The sequence below is a fragment of the Diceros bicornis genome, chromosome 22 (assembly GCF_020826845.1).
Source record: "Diceros bicornis minor isolate mBicDic1 chromosome 22, mDicBic1.mat.cur, whole genome shotgun sequence".
NCBI lineage: Eukaryota > Metazoa > Chordata > Mammalia > Perissodactyla > Rhinocerotidae > Diceros > Diceros bicornis.
The window spans coordinates 2,173,939-2,187,945 of NC_080761.1; the positions used below are offsets into that span (position 1 = coordinate 2,173,939).

At 41.7% G+C, this 14,007-nt stretch overlaps 1 long non-coding RNA gene across 3 annotated transcripts in view; it reads right to left on the minus strand.

The window, feature by feature from the left end:
* LOC131419888 (uncharacterized) overlaps positions 1-10,601 on the minus strand; it is a 32,311-nt gene extending 21,710 nt beyond the window's left edge. Inside the window, exon 1 of one of the 3 annotated variants that reach the window (XR_009223357.1) lies at positions 10,570-10,601. This is a non-coding gene — a long non-coding RNA (uncharacterized LOC131419888). The other 2 variants (XR_009223358.1, XR_009223356.1) reach the window with 2 other exon arrangements.
* Between the last annotated feature and the right edge of the window lie 3,406 nt (positions 10,602-14,007).

The following is a 14,007-nucleotide window of genomic DNA, read 5'->3' on the forward strand; positions in this document are numbered from 1 at the left end:
GTAAGTGGGGAAAGGAGACCTGGAGCACGTCTTAGGGGAGTGGGGATGGCAAATGTGTTCATCACAGTCCCCTGCTCTGCCCGGGAGTGGCTTCTGAGTGCACCTTGTTGAGAACTGGGGGGCTCTCTGGGCTCTGCAGCCCAGCATGTCGTGACTGATGGGTGATGTCTGCTGCGACTGTGTGTGGCAGCAGATGCCCTGTGTCTCTTGCTCATCCCTCTGGGTCAGAGCCAGCTCCACACTTGTCCAGCCTCCTGCCTCCTCCAGACCCAGCCCTAAAGAGGTACAGCCTTTTAGATACAGGATACAACCTTCCTTAGAGAGGGAATACAAACAATACCCTAGTTGGCCTAAATTCAGCCACCAGTCAAGAAAGCCTTCAGGTTCAACAATATACTTATCTTAATTTCAATCACAGAAACTAACTCCTAATCTAATACTGCATTAATCTATTAATTCATAGAAGTACTACTGTTACTATAAGCAACAAGAATTATTTCTCCTTGCATAATCTTATATCAGAACAGATAATCACCAAAAGTTAACAATAAAATAAATTCAACCCAATAATTATTTATTACATTAATTGTTAACCCAACACAGGTAGGCATTCAAGGAAAGATTTAAAAAAGTAAACTCTGCAAACACAGCCCCCACCTGTTTACCAAAAGCATCTCCTCTGGCATTTCTGGTGTTACAGGCATTGCTTGCCCAGTGACACGGTGTAAAGGCCGCACTGACTGGACCCTGCAAAGGCAGCATCATCATTTGTTGTCTAAATGAGGACTTGTATGAACAGCCACTCGAGGGTTTTACTCTCTTTTACTTTTAATCAGTGAAATTGACCTTTCCCTGAAGAGGCGGGAATGACAAAATAAGACGAGAAGACCCTGTGGAGCTTCAATTAATTAAAAAAAAAAAATGGTAAGCCAAATCAAGGGATAACAAATCTTAAATGGATTAACAATTTTGGTTAGGGTGACCTCAGAGAAGGAAATAACCCCTGAGTGATTAGACCAACTAGTCAAAATATTTCATCACTTATTGATCCAAAATATTGATCAACAGAACAAGTTACCCTCGGGATAACGGCACAATCCTATTCTAGAGTCCATATCCACAATAGGGTGTATGACTGCGATGTTGGATCAGGAAATCCCAGTGGTGTAGCCACTGTTAATGGCTCATTTGTTGAATGATTCAAGTCCTATGTGATCTGAGTTCAGACCAGAGTAATCCAGGCAGTTTCTATCTATTCCGTATTTCTCCCAGTAAGAAAGGGCAAGAGAAACAAGGCGTACTTTACAAAAGCACATTCAAACTAATAGATGATATAATCTTAATCTAATATATATGTATATAGCCCTGCCTATGAACGGAGTTTGTTAGGCTGGCTGATTAATTGCATGAAACGTAAACCTCTATAGCCAGAGGTTCGATTTTTCTCCCTAACAGCATGTTCATAATCAATCATCTTTTATTAATTGTCCCCAATCTACTTTCCATAGCATACCTTACACTAATTGAATGAAAAGTATTAGGTTATATATGACTTCGTAAAGGACCACACATCATTGGCCCCATGATCTGTGGAGACAACAGTATTTACATCAGTGTTACAAGGCCATCGGCTGGAGTTCACACTGGAAAACTTACCCAGGAAGACAGCCTACAAAGGACCCATTAGCACACAACAGAACAAGTAATGTGGACTTTTGTCGATGACCCTGTGAAAACATACCTGGAAGGACACCCTACAAAGGACCCACTAGCACAAAACTGAACAAGTCGTGTGGACTTTTGTCGATGACCTAGTATTTAAAATGGTAGGATAAAGATGCAGGACTCTAAAGTGTTCATGGAAATGCTGAATGCACAACTAAGAAATAAGGAATAATCGACAAGGTAAACCAACTTCAATAGATTTATAATTGCTTACATGTACACAGGAAGAGTTTTTGCTGAACAATTAAGTATTCGTGTATTTGTCTTGATGAAAACATGAAACTTTATATTGAATAAAAATGGGCCATTTTCCTGTATTAGTACATTACTACTCATCATTTAGTCAATTTCTATAGTTAATGGAGTTATAAACATAATTACAAAGTCATGCATCCATCAGAAAACAACTATGAATGAATCTGGAAATTGTAGGGCCAAAAATAATGTTTTCAATATTATGTATTAGAACATGTATATACATAACAAGGATGAGAGAAGACTTTGATTAAAGGAGATTAAAATGTAATCTAATCTTAAAAGAGTAAAAAGGGTGTCAGTCCTGGGATACTGGGGATAGGCAGTAAAATTTCACAGAAATCTGAGACTGGAAATGGGCCATTCCCTACTTTCATTTTTTTATTGTCGTTGCCAAGGGAATTTTTCCACCAAGAACAGAGAGATGGAGGAGAAAGAGGACATGGAAGGATATTACAGACGTGAGAAGGTTTCCATTTTCAGGACACCTTAGAGCAGCCAGGTGTCCATATTCTAGACCATTTAACCACAAAGAATTTCCCCTGGGAGATGCCTTCTTTAGCTCTTCCCTCCAAATTTACACTCATTGCTCCTGGTGAGATCATCCTAAATGAGAACAGGCTGGGAGGAAGACAGAGCTGCCTGGAGGAAAGCCTATCTTGTAAATTGACCCTGCCCTGGAGCTGGCTGGGCAGAGGACAGGAGCTGCACGATGGATACCGACCCCTCTTCAGTCCAGGGACTTTCTTTTATTGCCCAAAGCACTGGCTGTAACACTGAAGTTCGCTGAAGGCCAATGGGATGTGGTGTAAGACTAAGGTGTCGATAAAACACATGATGCAACATGTTTTCATGTGTAGCAATATGTGCACAACTAGGGAGAAGGGCCCTAACATCTTTATGATCCTTAAGGGGAATTTGACTCACACCAATTTAGGCATCATTGGCAATAATGTGTCATGTAGCTGAAGGATCGTCAATCTAAGCGAACTTATTCACACACTCAGTGTCCTAGTCTGTATGGGATGTCGTAACAAAAATACCATAGACTGGGTACTTTATTTTTTTTGCTGAGGAAGATTCACCATGAGCTAACATCCATGCCTGTCTTCCTTTATTTTGTGTGTGGGTCACCCCCACAGCATGGCTGCTGATGAGTGGTATAGGTCTGTGTCCAGGAACTGAACCCATGCTACCAAGAGGAGCTCACTGAACTTAACCAGTAGGCTGTGGGGCAGGCCCCTAGACCGGGCACTTTTGGGGTTCCTTTTGTGTGTGTGAGGAAGATCAGCCCTGAGCTAACATCTGATGCCAATCCTCCTCTTTTTTGCTGAGGAAGATTGGCCCTGGGCTAACACCTGTGCCCATCTTCCTCTACTTTTTATATGGGACGCAGCCAGAGCATGACTTGACAAGCTGTGCATCGGTGTGTGCCCAGGATCTGAACCTGCAAACCCTTGGGCCACCATAGCGGAGCACCCAAACTTAACCACTGCACAGCCGGGCCATCTGTAGACTGGGCACTTTTAACAACAGAAGTGCATTCCTCACAGTTCTGAAGACTGGGATGTTCAAGATCTAGGTTCAAGCTGATTTGTTTTTGGTGAGAGCTCTCTTCCTGTTTTGCAGAAGGACAGCTTCTTGCTCTACCATCATCTAGCAGAGAGAGCTCTGGCCCTCCATCTCCCTATAAGGACACTAATCCCATCATGGGGGCTTCACACTCATGGCCTCATCTAAGCTAATTAACTCCCAAAGGCCCCACTTCCAAATACAGTCACTTCGGGGATTAAGATTTTAACTTATGAAATAGGATTACGTAGACATTCAGTCCATAGCATTCATGAAACCAACAATTAAGACATATTTATAGAAGTCATACAGCCCCAACTGAAGAATGTTCTGGAGATCACGTGGCAAATGATACAATGTCTTTCCCTTTACAGAGTCTTCTAATGGAGGCAATAAAAATTAACAGCCTAACAAAGCTTGTGATATTAAAAAGCTAACATAGATCAATTATGACAGATTGTATTTACAATTGTTTTCTGGTAAGACAGGTCTGATTATCAGAGTCCAGATTAAGCAAATTCCCCTGGGTGAGGGCATGTGTGGCAATCTCACCTAAAAAGGCTCTTTCCTTTTTGAAATTTTATTTCACCTAGTCCTGTTTGCTTCCACATCCCTTTGGTGTTTTCAATCTTACAGTATTTATTAAATCAAAGTTTAATTGTTGCTCTGCCTTTACCACAACTGACTGGAAGCAGAAGTTACTGGACTTGGCTGGAATGAAATTTCAGTTCATTTTTCCTCCTCTTTCTGCTCAGACTCTCTTCTCTCACTGTTGAAATAACAAATGCCTTAGAGGAGAAGCCGCGTGGAGCTGGTGCTCACAATCTTCTGCTTCCCTCATCTCAGAGATTGTAGACCCCCAAGTCCTGTCTGCACGGGATGTCCTAAGACCCTTCAAACAGCTGTTCTGTGTGCACTGTACAGCTTTTCTAGCTTCCCCAGGAAAGCTACTCAATAAAAGTGGAAGCTGCAGTAATTTTACCCTGAAATGTTTTATTTTTTTATTTATTTATTTTTTAAAGATTTTATTATTTTATTTTATTTTTCCCCCCAAAGCCCCAGTGGATAGTTGTATGTCGAAGCTGCACATCCTTCTAGTTGCTGTATGAGGGACTCGGCCTCAGGATGAACGGAGAAGTGGTGCCTTGATGCGCACCCGGGATCCGAACCCGGGCCACCAGCATCGCATCGCGCGCACTTAACCACCAAGCCACAGGGCCGGCCCATACCCTGAAATGTTTTAAACCAATGAGCATTTGTCATTTTTCAATGAGTATTTCTATAATTTTATAAGAACATTTAAATAGGAATTTTAACAGCAATAATGGCTGTTCTTTGGCCAGAATTCCATGTCATTCATTGTTTGGAATTATATCTAAGCTTTGATGGACTCTCCTCAGTGCCTTTTAAAATATCACTGTTCCTTACATTTAAATATCTTGTGATGGGTTTGTATCAGTCACCTCTTTTGTACCATTTCAGATCCTCTTGGGTCCTCCTACCCTTGAGTCGTATGTCATTTAGCAACCAGCTTTGCAGGTATCATATTTGCTTTATGCAAGTGCCTCCTGACTGCTCCTCACATTTTGTCCCTGTGCCCTCTGCCTCTCCGTCTCGCCCCGGGGTGTCCATGTTGATGCTGAGGTGTGAAAAACTTCCTGATCAAGCCCACACATGCACGGCCATGCTCCTTGTTGTATGGATGTGTGTGTGTTCAGCAATTCTGTATGGTCACAGGGTGCACGACTATTATGGCATCTATGTGAAGGTGTGTTTTGTTGATGTCTGTGTGTGTTTAGAGAGTTCAAGTCACTGTGGGCTCTGAGACAGTGAGTGGTCTGTAAGTGTGTGAGTTTGTGTGTATGTTCTGAGTATCAGTGTGCATTATCAGGTGTAGTTTACAGACTGACTGCTGATGGTCATTTGCAAATAGTGTGTATGTGGGTGTGGGTGTGTTGTCAGCATTTCCATGTGTTCAGAGGATGTCTGTCATTGTGGGAATGTGTGGAATAAGTATGTTGTTGCAGATCAGCATGGGCACCAACACTGTTTGCCTGTTCCTAGTTCAACACTCAACACCCTTGAAGAAACATTGAGTCCAGACATTCACAGGCCCCATCAGGCCCACAGAGATCCTACTCAGCTTTTTTCTTCCCATCACAGAAATATGAACAGGTAGCCAAGGACCACTTGATATTTGAGAAAATCCTTTAGCATGAAAAATGGAGCAAGAAACACATACACAGAAGTGAAGGACTAAAGGAGTAGGAAGGAAATCCAGAGATCATAGTGAAACTTCAATTGCATATCGAGTAACATCTTCAAAACAATTAGAGATGGACCAGTCCCAAGGCCTAGTGGTTAAGTTCAGAGAACTCTACTTCAGCAGCCCAGGCTCCATTCCTGGGCATGGACCTACACCACTCATCAGTGGCCAGGCTGTGGTGGCAACCCACATACAAAATAGAGGAAGAGTGGCACACATGTTAGCTCAGGGTGAATCCTCATCAGCAAAGGAAAAAAAAAAGAAGATAAAACATCCATTAAGTGTATATATATATGTATTGATGTTACTGCACAATATTGGGGTTCTCTTGCCCAATGCACATTAAAAAAACCAGTTATTTTGGCATCAGCTTTTGGGAAAAGAATTGTAGCTTTATTTTTGCGAGATTTATCTGCAAGGAGACAGGGGCCATGTCTCTGTCTCAGATCTGTCTCCCGGATCCAGGGCTTGGGGCACAATTTATGGGATGAAGGGCAGGGCGGTCTGACATGTGGAAGTAGATGATTGGAAGTAAGGAGAAGTGAGGTAATTGATGATCTTCACAAGCAAAGTCAAGCTTTGTGGCTCTTCATCGGATGTGTGTTCAGAAATTGGCAGTGTTACGATGATCTGAGGATGGAGCTTTTAGCTGCTTGATGTCAAAAATGTCATTTATCGAGCATTTGCGCAGGTGTAGTTGATGGGTTGGTGGTGTCAACTGGCCTGAACTGGACTAGGGGTCTCAGTTCCTGAAAGAAAACTCTTAACTACTCTGTCGATAAGATGGGGTCAGTTGAACTGGTCCTGGAGGGCCCATGGTTATGTTGGTATATGCATATATATGCATATGCCTGAGATTATCTATATGTGTGTTAAATGTAGAATATATGCAAAACCAGGCTCTAGTGAAAGTGGTCAGGACAGATTTTAATCAGTAATATACCACTGCAATAGGGAAGAGGGAACAGGGTGAACTGAACTCAGTTTGATTTGTACAGAGGTGACTGGGCATTTGAAAGGGAGAATGAGGGAGCAGGCAGAGGGGTGAGCAGGGGCTCAGTAGAGTCAGGGAGGGAAAAGTTACAGAGTGTTGGTCAGTGCAGTGTAATCTGGCCAGTTGTGTCTGCTGGTTGGAAATGATCAAAGTTTCACTTTTCTCCTCTCACAGAGTCTGGGAGACAGACACCCTGTCCTCATCTCAAGGAATGGCTCTCAGGACCTTGAGAAATGCATTCCTTGGTTATTAGAGACACTTATATATATAAGTGTCTCTAAATATATATTTATATATATATATTATATATATATATATATAAAACTCCAAAGGACAGAGGAAATATTCACAGTTGTAAGCACTTTTGGGTAAATGCTCTAAGAAAGGGATGTCAGAGGCAAATGATTGAGTGTTGGCCAGAACAAACAGTCAGTTCTTTTGGCTGCCTTGAGCTTTCTCAGGCCGACACTCTTTAAGGGGACAGGGGTCATCCTAGGGATGTGGATTTGAGCTGTTAGAAACTGTGTCAGTGTTTAAGTCTTATAATGCGTGTGGAGGTGTGAAACCATTTGTGCTGAGAGGCTGTAGTTATTATAGGACAAGATTGAGGCCTAGTCAAGAAGAGGGCTCAATGGAGCCTGGCTTGAGTTTGGTCAAGTACAGGATCATATATAGAAATAAGATATGTACATTTTTTGGATAATATAAATCATTATATTGAATAATATAATATATTGAATTAAATAATATATATAATGAATATATATTGAATGTGTATAAATAACATAAGTATGTGTACATATATTTGAATTAAATAATATAAATATATAGAAGAGAGTGACATCAACATCATGGCAGAGTGAGCTTCCCCTATTGAACTCTCCTCGTCTAAGACACAACAAAAAGGACATTCATAGTCCAACAGAAGCTATTCACAAATAATATAAATATATATATATGATTTCAAGGAATATTCAGACATAATAGAAATTTCCAGGGCCAGCTCCGGGGCTTAGCAGTTAGGTGCGCGCGCTCCACTGCTGATGGCCCGGGTTCGGATCTCAGGTGCGCACCAATGCACTGCTTCTCCGGCCATGCTGAGGCGGCGTCCCACATACAGCAACTAGAAGGATGTGCAACTATGACATACAACTATCTACTGGGGCTTTGGGGGAAAAAATAAATAAATAAAATTATTTAAAAAAAATATTGATACATAAAATAGCCAAAATTTCTTGGTACGTCTATGACAAGCTGTTTAATCAAGATGGTAACTCAGAAAGAGCATATAAACAGCAAAACCTACCATATTGACTTGGGTCACCCTCAGGAAAAACATATGTCCTCTCCCATTTTAACATTCCAAAACAAATTCACCATACTAGTGAGTCCGTCTTGTCAAGTTCAGGTCTGTCTAGCCAGAAGTCATTCATGTATATGGTAAGATTTACTTGATTTTTTAACAAAGATAAAAAGATAAATGGCTTTTTGTATTTTTGCCTGTTTCATCTATAAAGATCTTACATTACAATTTAATAGCTTCAGCCTGCTACAGTAATTTAAAGAGCATTTTGAAACTTGTAATATGCCATGTCCAACAGGATGTAGTAAAAAAATCAGTAGTTCACAATCCAACAATGCTTAGTTAGATTCATTACCAACAATACTTACACTTCAAAGACACCAATAACCAACATGTCATTTGTTCCTCCTGCAGAATTTCATAGGTTGTTAAATTCTGGTATCATCCAAAAGTATAATTAGGATGCTATCATTAAAATGTATTTTTTTATCAGAAATATTAAAACTAATGATTAAACTATTAAACTAAATGATTAACTAAATATTAAAACTAATGGCAACTAACGATCTGTTGTCTTTCCCTATGGTTTATCTTTTCTAGAATATCATATAAATGAAATCCTACTGTATTTGGCATTTTAACCTTTCACCTTCTCAGTTGTGGGAGATCAAGATTTGGCCACCCTGAAATCCATCTCTTTACCTTGGTTGTTTTCTCTAGGGACATTTGACCTCCCCCACTAACGGCCTAAAGAATTTGACATAGTTACTCCTTCCTGGAACAGATCTATCATGATGACTGTAAAGATAATGTAGGATAAATGTTACAATAGGAAAGGCACCAACAAGCCCATCTTAAGGGAAAGTCTGAATCTCTGGCCACATTCTCTGGATGGCCCTGCGAGAAGTTGCCAGACAATCAATTACATTTACAAGGAAAATCTCCATTTGTAAAGGTATCTCCCTCTCTGTTTTGGGAAGAGGGGGGGATGGCCTCATTTCTAGAGGCTTATCAATGTGAAAGGTGAGGCCTTAAATCTGCATAATAACCTTACTCTTGTTTACTGTGCTTTAGTGGTAATCTCCTGTAACTGACTCCCCCCATCCCCAACACCCTCCTTTGTCTTTGGCTGAACATGGTATTTAAGACAAGAATTTCTGCCATTGTGTTGAGAAACGCAGTGTCCCTGCTTTCTCCCATGTATACATGTTATTAAACTTGGTATTATTTTCTCCTGCTAACCTGTCTTGTTAATTATTTGGCCAGCCATAAGAACCTTAAAGAAAAGGGCAGAGGGAGATTCCACCTCTTCCCCCGACACAGTCAAATCAAAATTTGAAAATTCTTACTCTACGAGCTTTCCCAATCTAAATTCTTACAATTCTAAATGAGTATGGAGACGAAACACACACTACATACTACTTCTAAAAACCTCCTCCTTATCCGATTTTAATTTTAGCACCAACTGCCAAGAAAAACCTTTCCACTGAAACCAACATTCCATACACATTATGTCAATCATCAATTGATCTGTCATCAGTCTATGTTAACAGAAGGTGAGTTATTATTAGGAAGCTACATAATTTGCACCAAAGACTGTTTAAAGCTCCTTTCATTAAATGCAGTTTACAACAATTCACAGGCTTCAAAGTTCCCCTTGCAAATATAGAGTCAATTATCAGAAACCATTAATGGGATTAGGCTTTTCTCTGAAGGTGGTCCCAAGGAAGTAGGAACGCTTATTTGTTTAAAGAACGCAGTGAGGAGCCCAATAGCCTGCGCGGAGTCAGACAGAGGAGCGCTGACCACAGTCCATCTTCTGAAGGAAAGTGTTCACCCCGGGATGTAGAGACCTGGCCTAGACGAGCCCCGGGGAGCACGAACTCAAGGGCTCAAGCAGAGGGCAGGCGACTCCTTGCCGCCCCCTGCACCTCCGCTGAGTGGACAGGAGGCCCCGCCGGGGTGGGGCCCAGCCAAAGCAGAGGGACCCGCCGGCCAGGCGGCGCTCCTCTGCTCCTCAAAGGGACAGAGTTGGGCTGCCCCGCCTGGGGCAGCCCGCCAGCAACCTCGTCCCCCGACCCCATCCGCCGACCCCCCCACCGCGCTCCCGCCATCTGCGGCGGAGATCTCCACACCCAGCCCGCCGCCCACCGCCTACCTCAGCGCCGCCTCCTGCCCAGCGCTCCTCCACACTGCAGAAAGGAGAGCTCCCCTGTGCTGAAAATCCTGGAGGAAGGATCCAGAAACCGCCCATCCCCCCACACAAACCTCCGAGACAGCCACCTGCGCACCTGGGGCCCCACCTCCAGGGCACACGCCCCGGGGCTCTCCAGCTCGCCAACCCCTTTGCCGCTCTGAGAGCCAGTCCTGCGCATGCGCTGGCCTCCAAGAATACAATGGGAGCCGCTTGGGGGGCACCGGGAGGGGGATGGGGGTGCGGGGCCCAAGGTGTACCTGAGAGGGAGAGCGGGAGCTGGCTGGCACTCGGCAGGCCTTGACTCTGCTCTCCCTGGATGACCATCAGCTCCTGGAGAAGATCTGCCTTCCCTTGAGGCGGCTCCTCCTGTCTTGAGAAGCACGTTACATGATCTAACATTTGTTTAAAAAAGAACAATGACATCCTTAACACCTGATGTGTCGTGTCCCCAGAAGAATTCTCTGCTTCCCCAGAAGACTAGACAGTGAGCAGCTGGGACTGAGTTCTGACCTAGGAAGGAAGGACACTGAGGGCACAGCTGTCTCCCCTCTGCCGGCTCCTTCTTCTGATCTGTGGCCGTGATGGGGCCACAGCGTTGGGGACTCGTGCAGGTGACAACGCTCACATGTTTGCCCACCATATTACATTTCTTATGGTTGAGTGGTTAAAATGGGAGGCTAGCTGTCAGTTTTTCTGACAATTTCACTTGCAGAAATGTCTTTGGACAAAGAAGTTTGTTTTCTTAAGTTCTGATTTTTATAATCAATAACAATAGTTAAAATACTTATTTTCTTAATCTCATTGGCATGCTAAAACAAACAAGTCACTTGGTTTTCACCAAATTGGCCACATTTTCATTAAAACTTTGGAAGTATTGCTGTTTGAGGTAAAGAAAGCATTTGGGAAGAACAATTACCCTTGGATAATATCTTCCCAGATAAATGTACAAACACAGAGTTATGAGCCGTTCTGAGGGGCCTGGGAAATCCAGTTTGAGTTCTACAATGGATCATCTGAAGTAAGGTTAAATTAGTAATTTCTGAGGAGTTTGCAAGTAAATATTCACGTCGCCTTCATCAAATAGGTCTGGTGATTTAAATGAAGGTTGAGCTTAATGATAAAAGTTTTCAAGAGACTGAGAAATATTAAGTAAATGTACTTAAAACAAAAAGGTGCAAATCAAAGTAAAGCCCGCCATTATCCTCTTTAAAACAGAGTCACAGTAGCACTATTGTCAAGGTATGAGAAGGAATAGAAATGCTTTATAAAGTCAATTCTTCACTTCTAAAGGACCTAACGTGACATTCTAGAAATGTCCATAGTCTTTCACTCATCTAGATTAAAATTTCTCAATTTATATTTTAAAGACTAATGTATCTGAGGGCAAAATATTCAAGGTCAGTGTTTAATTGTTTTTCATTGTTGCAAAGTACATGGGTATAAAGTGTGGCTGAAATCCATGGTCTTGGAGAAGAAAAATATATAGAACTTATTTATCACTCTCACAGCATGTCCTGAGTTAATCCTACAAATATCCCAAGAATAAAGCCTCAGTGAATTCCATTCTGTTCTTAGATATGATATCTTTTATTTCTAATGAATATTCTCAAATTAGGCTCTAGCTAGTAATTATGTTCCTGATGCAAATAGGCAGTAAAAAAGAATCCATGTTTGATTAACTCGGGCTCAAGAGGACTACTTAGAACCAAAATTTGTTTTTTGCTTTGTTTTTCTTTATCGATTTTTTTCTTTCTCCTCAGTGGAGTCGGCAGATAAATGACACAGAAAGCTGAGAGACTGGAGGGCAGGGTCTTGAAGAATGTAGGATTTCCTAATCTTCCAGATCTTTTTTATCTTTAAAATTCTGTGATTTTTGCTGTTTATATAGGAGTTCATTTTTTTCATTATTTCTCATAGTGATCATAATAGTGAGACTAACAAAACTTAACACCTGTGGAACATTTTTTGTCGTAAAAATTTATTCTGACAACTGTTAATATTTTAAAACGCCACTAAGAGATAACCTGATGCTCAGAGGATTATTAGGGTGGTGAGATTGTTCTGTACATAATGGTGGCTACATGTCACTATATGTGTGTCAAAACTCATGTAACTGTACAACACAAAGAGTGACCCTTAATCTAGGGACTGTAGTTCATAATGTGGGAGATCAAGATTTGGCCACCTGAAATCTATCTCTTTACCTTGGTTGTTTTCTCTGAGGACATGTGACCTCCCCCACTAACTGCCTAAAGAATTTGACATAGTAACTTCTTCCTGGAACAGATCTTCTGTCTGATGGCTGTAATATAATGTGTAATAGATGTTACAATAGAAAAGGCACCAACAAGCCCATCTTCTCAGAAGTTCTGTCTCTGGCCACATTCTTTGGATGGCCCTGCAAGGAGTTGCCAGACAGACATTTACATTTATACGGGAAATCTCTATTTGTAAAGGTATCTCACTCTCTGTATTTGGGAAGAGGTGAGATGACCTCATTCCTAGAAACTTATCTATGTGAAAAATGAGGTCTTAAATCTGCATAATAACCTTACTCTTGTTTACTGTGCTTTAGTGGTAATCTCCTGTAACTGACTCTCCCCACCCCCAACATCCTCCTTTGTCATTGGCTGAACATGGTATTTAAGACGAGAATTTCTGCTATTGTGTTGAGAAACGCAATGTCCCTGCTTTCTCCCATGTATACATGTTATTAAACTTGATATTATTTTCTCCTGCTAACCTGTCTTGTTAATTATTTGGGCAGCCATAAGAACCTTAAGGAAAAGGGCAGAGGGAGATTCTCTCTCACTTCCCCAACAATAACAACGTTTCAATATTGTTCATTCATTATAACAAACGTATCACACTAATGCAAGGTGTTAGTAACAGGGGAGATGGCGCTTGGGAGAGAGGGGAGAGGCAGTACGGTGGGTGTATGGAGCTCTATGTACTGTGGGAGATCAAGATTTGGCCACCCTGAAATATATCTCTTTACCTTGATTGTTTTCTCTGAGGGACATTTGACCTCCCCCACTAACTGCCTAAAGAATTTATACATGGTGGCTCCTTCCTGGAACAGATCTTCTATCATGATGGCTGTAAAGATAATGTAGGATAGAGGTTACAATAGGAAAGGCACCAAGCCTCTTTTATCAAAAACTCTGTGTCTCCTGACCACATTATCTATAGATGACCCTGAAAAGAATTGTTTTCCTGCCCTCTGAAGTCCCAAGCCACTACCCGCCCCCAACACGCTCCTCCCCTTTAGCTGCAATACTTAAGCAAGCAGCTTAGACAGAGTGACGAGTTGCTCATTTCTGAGTTTCTCCCATGTATACACGTTATTAAACTTGGTATTATTTTCTCCTGCTAACCTGTCTTGTTAATTATTTGGCCAGCCATAAGAACCTTAAGGGAAAGGGCAGAGGGAGACTCTCTCCCTCTCCCGACATACTATCTGTTCAATTCTCTGTGAATCTAAAACAGTATTGTTAAGAATAAAGTGTTTAAAGATTTTTTGAAAGGCACCGAAAGGTGAGCTAACACTGTAGGGCATCTATTTTGTGCAGAAGGGCAAGGAAGAAGAAGTTGAAATGATTTAAAAAATTCACCTTGTGACAGTTTGAATTGTGGTGTGTTTCTGAAGCCTTAGACAAGGGCAGGACATAGAATTTGAGACGGGAATGAAATAA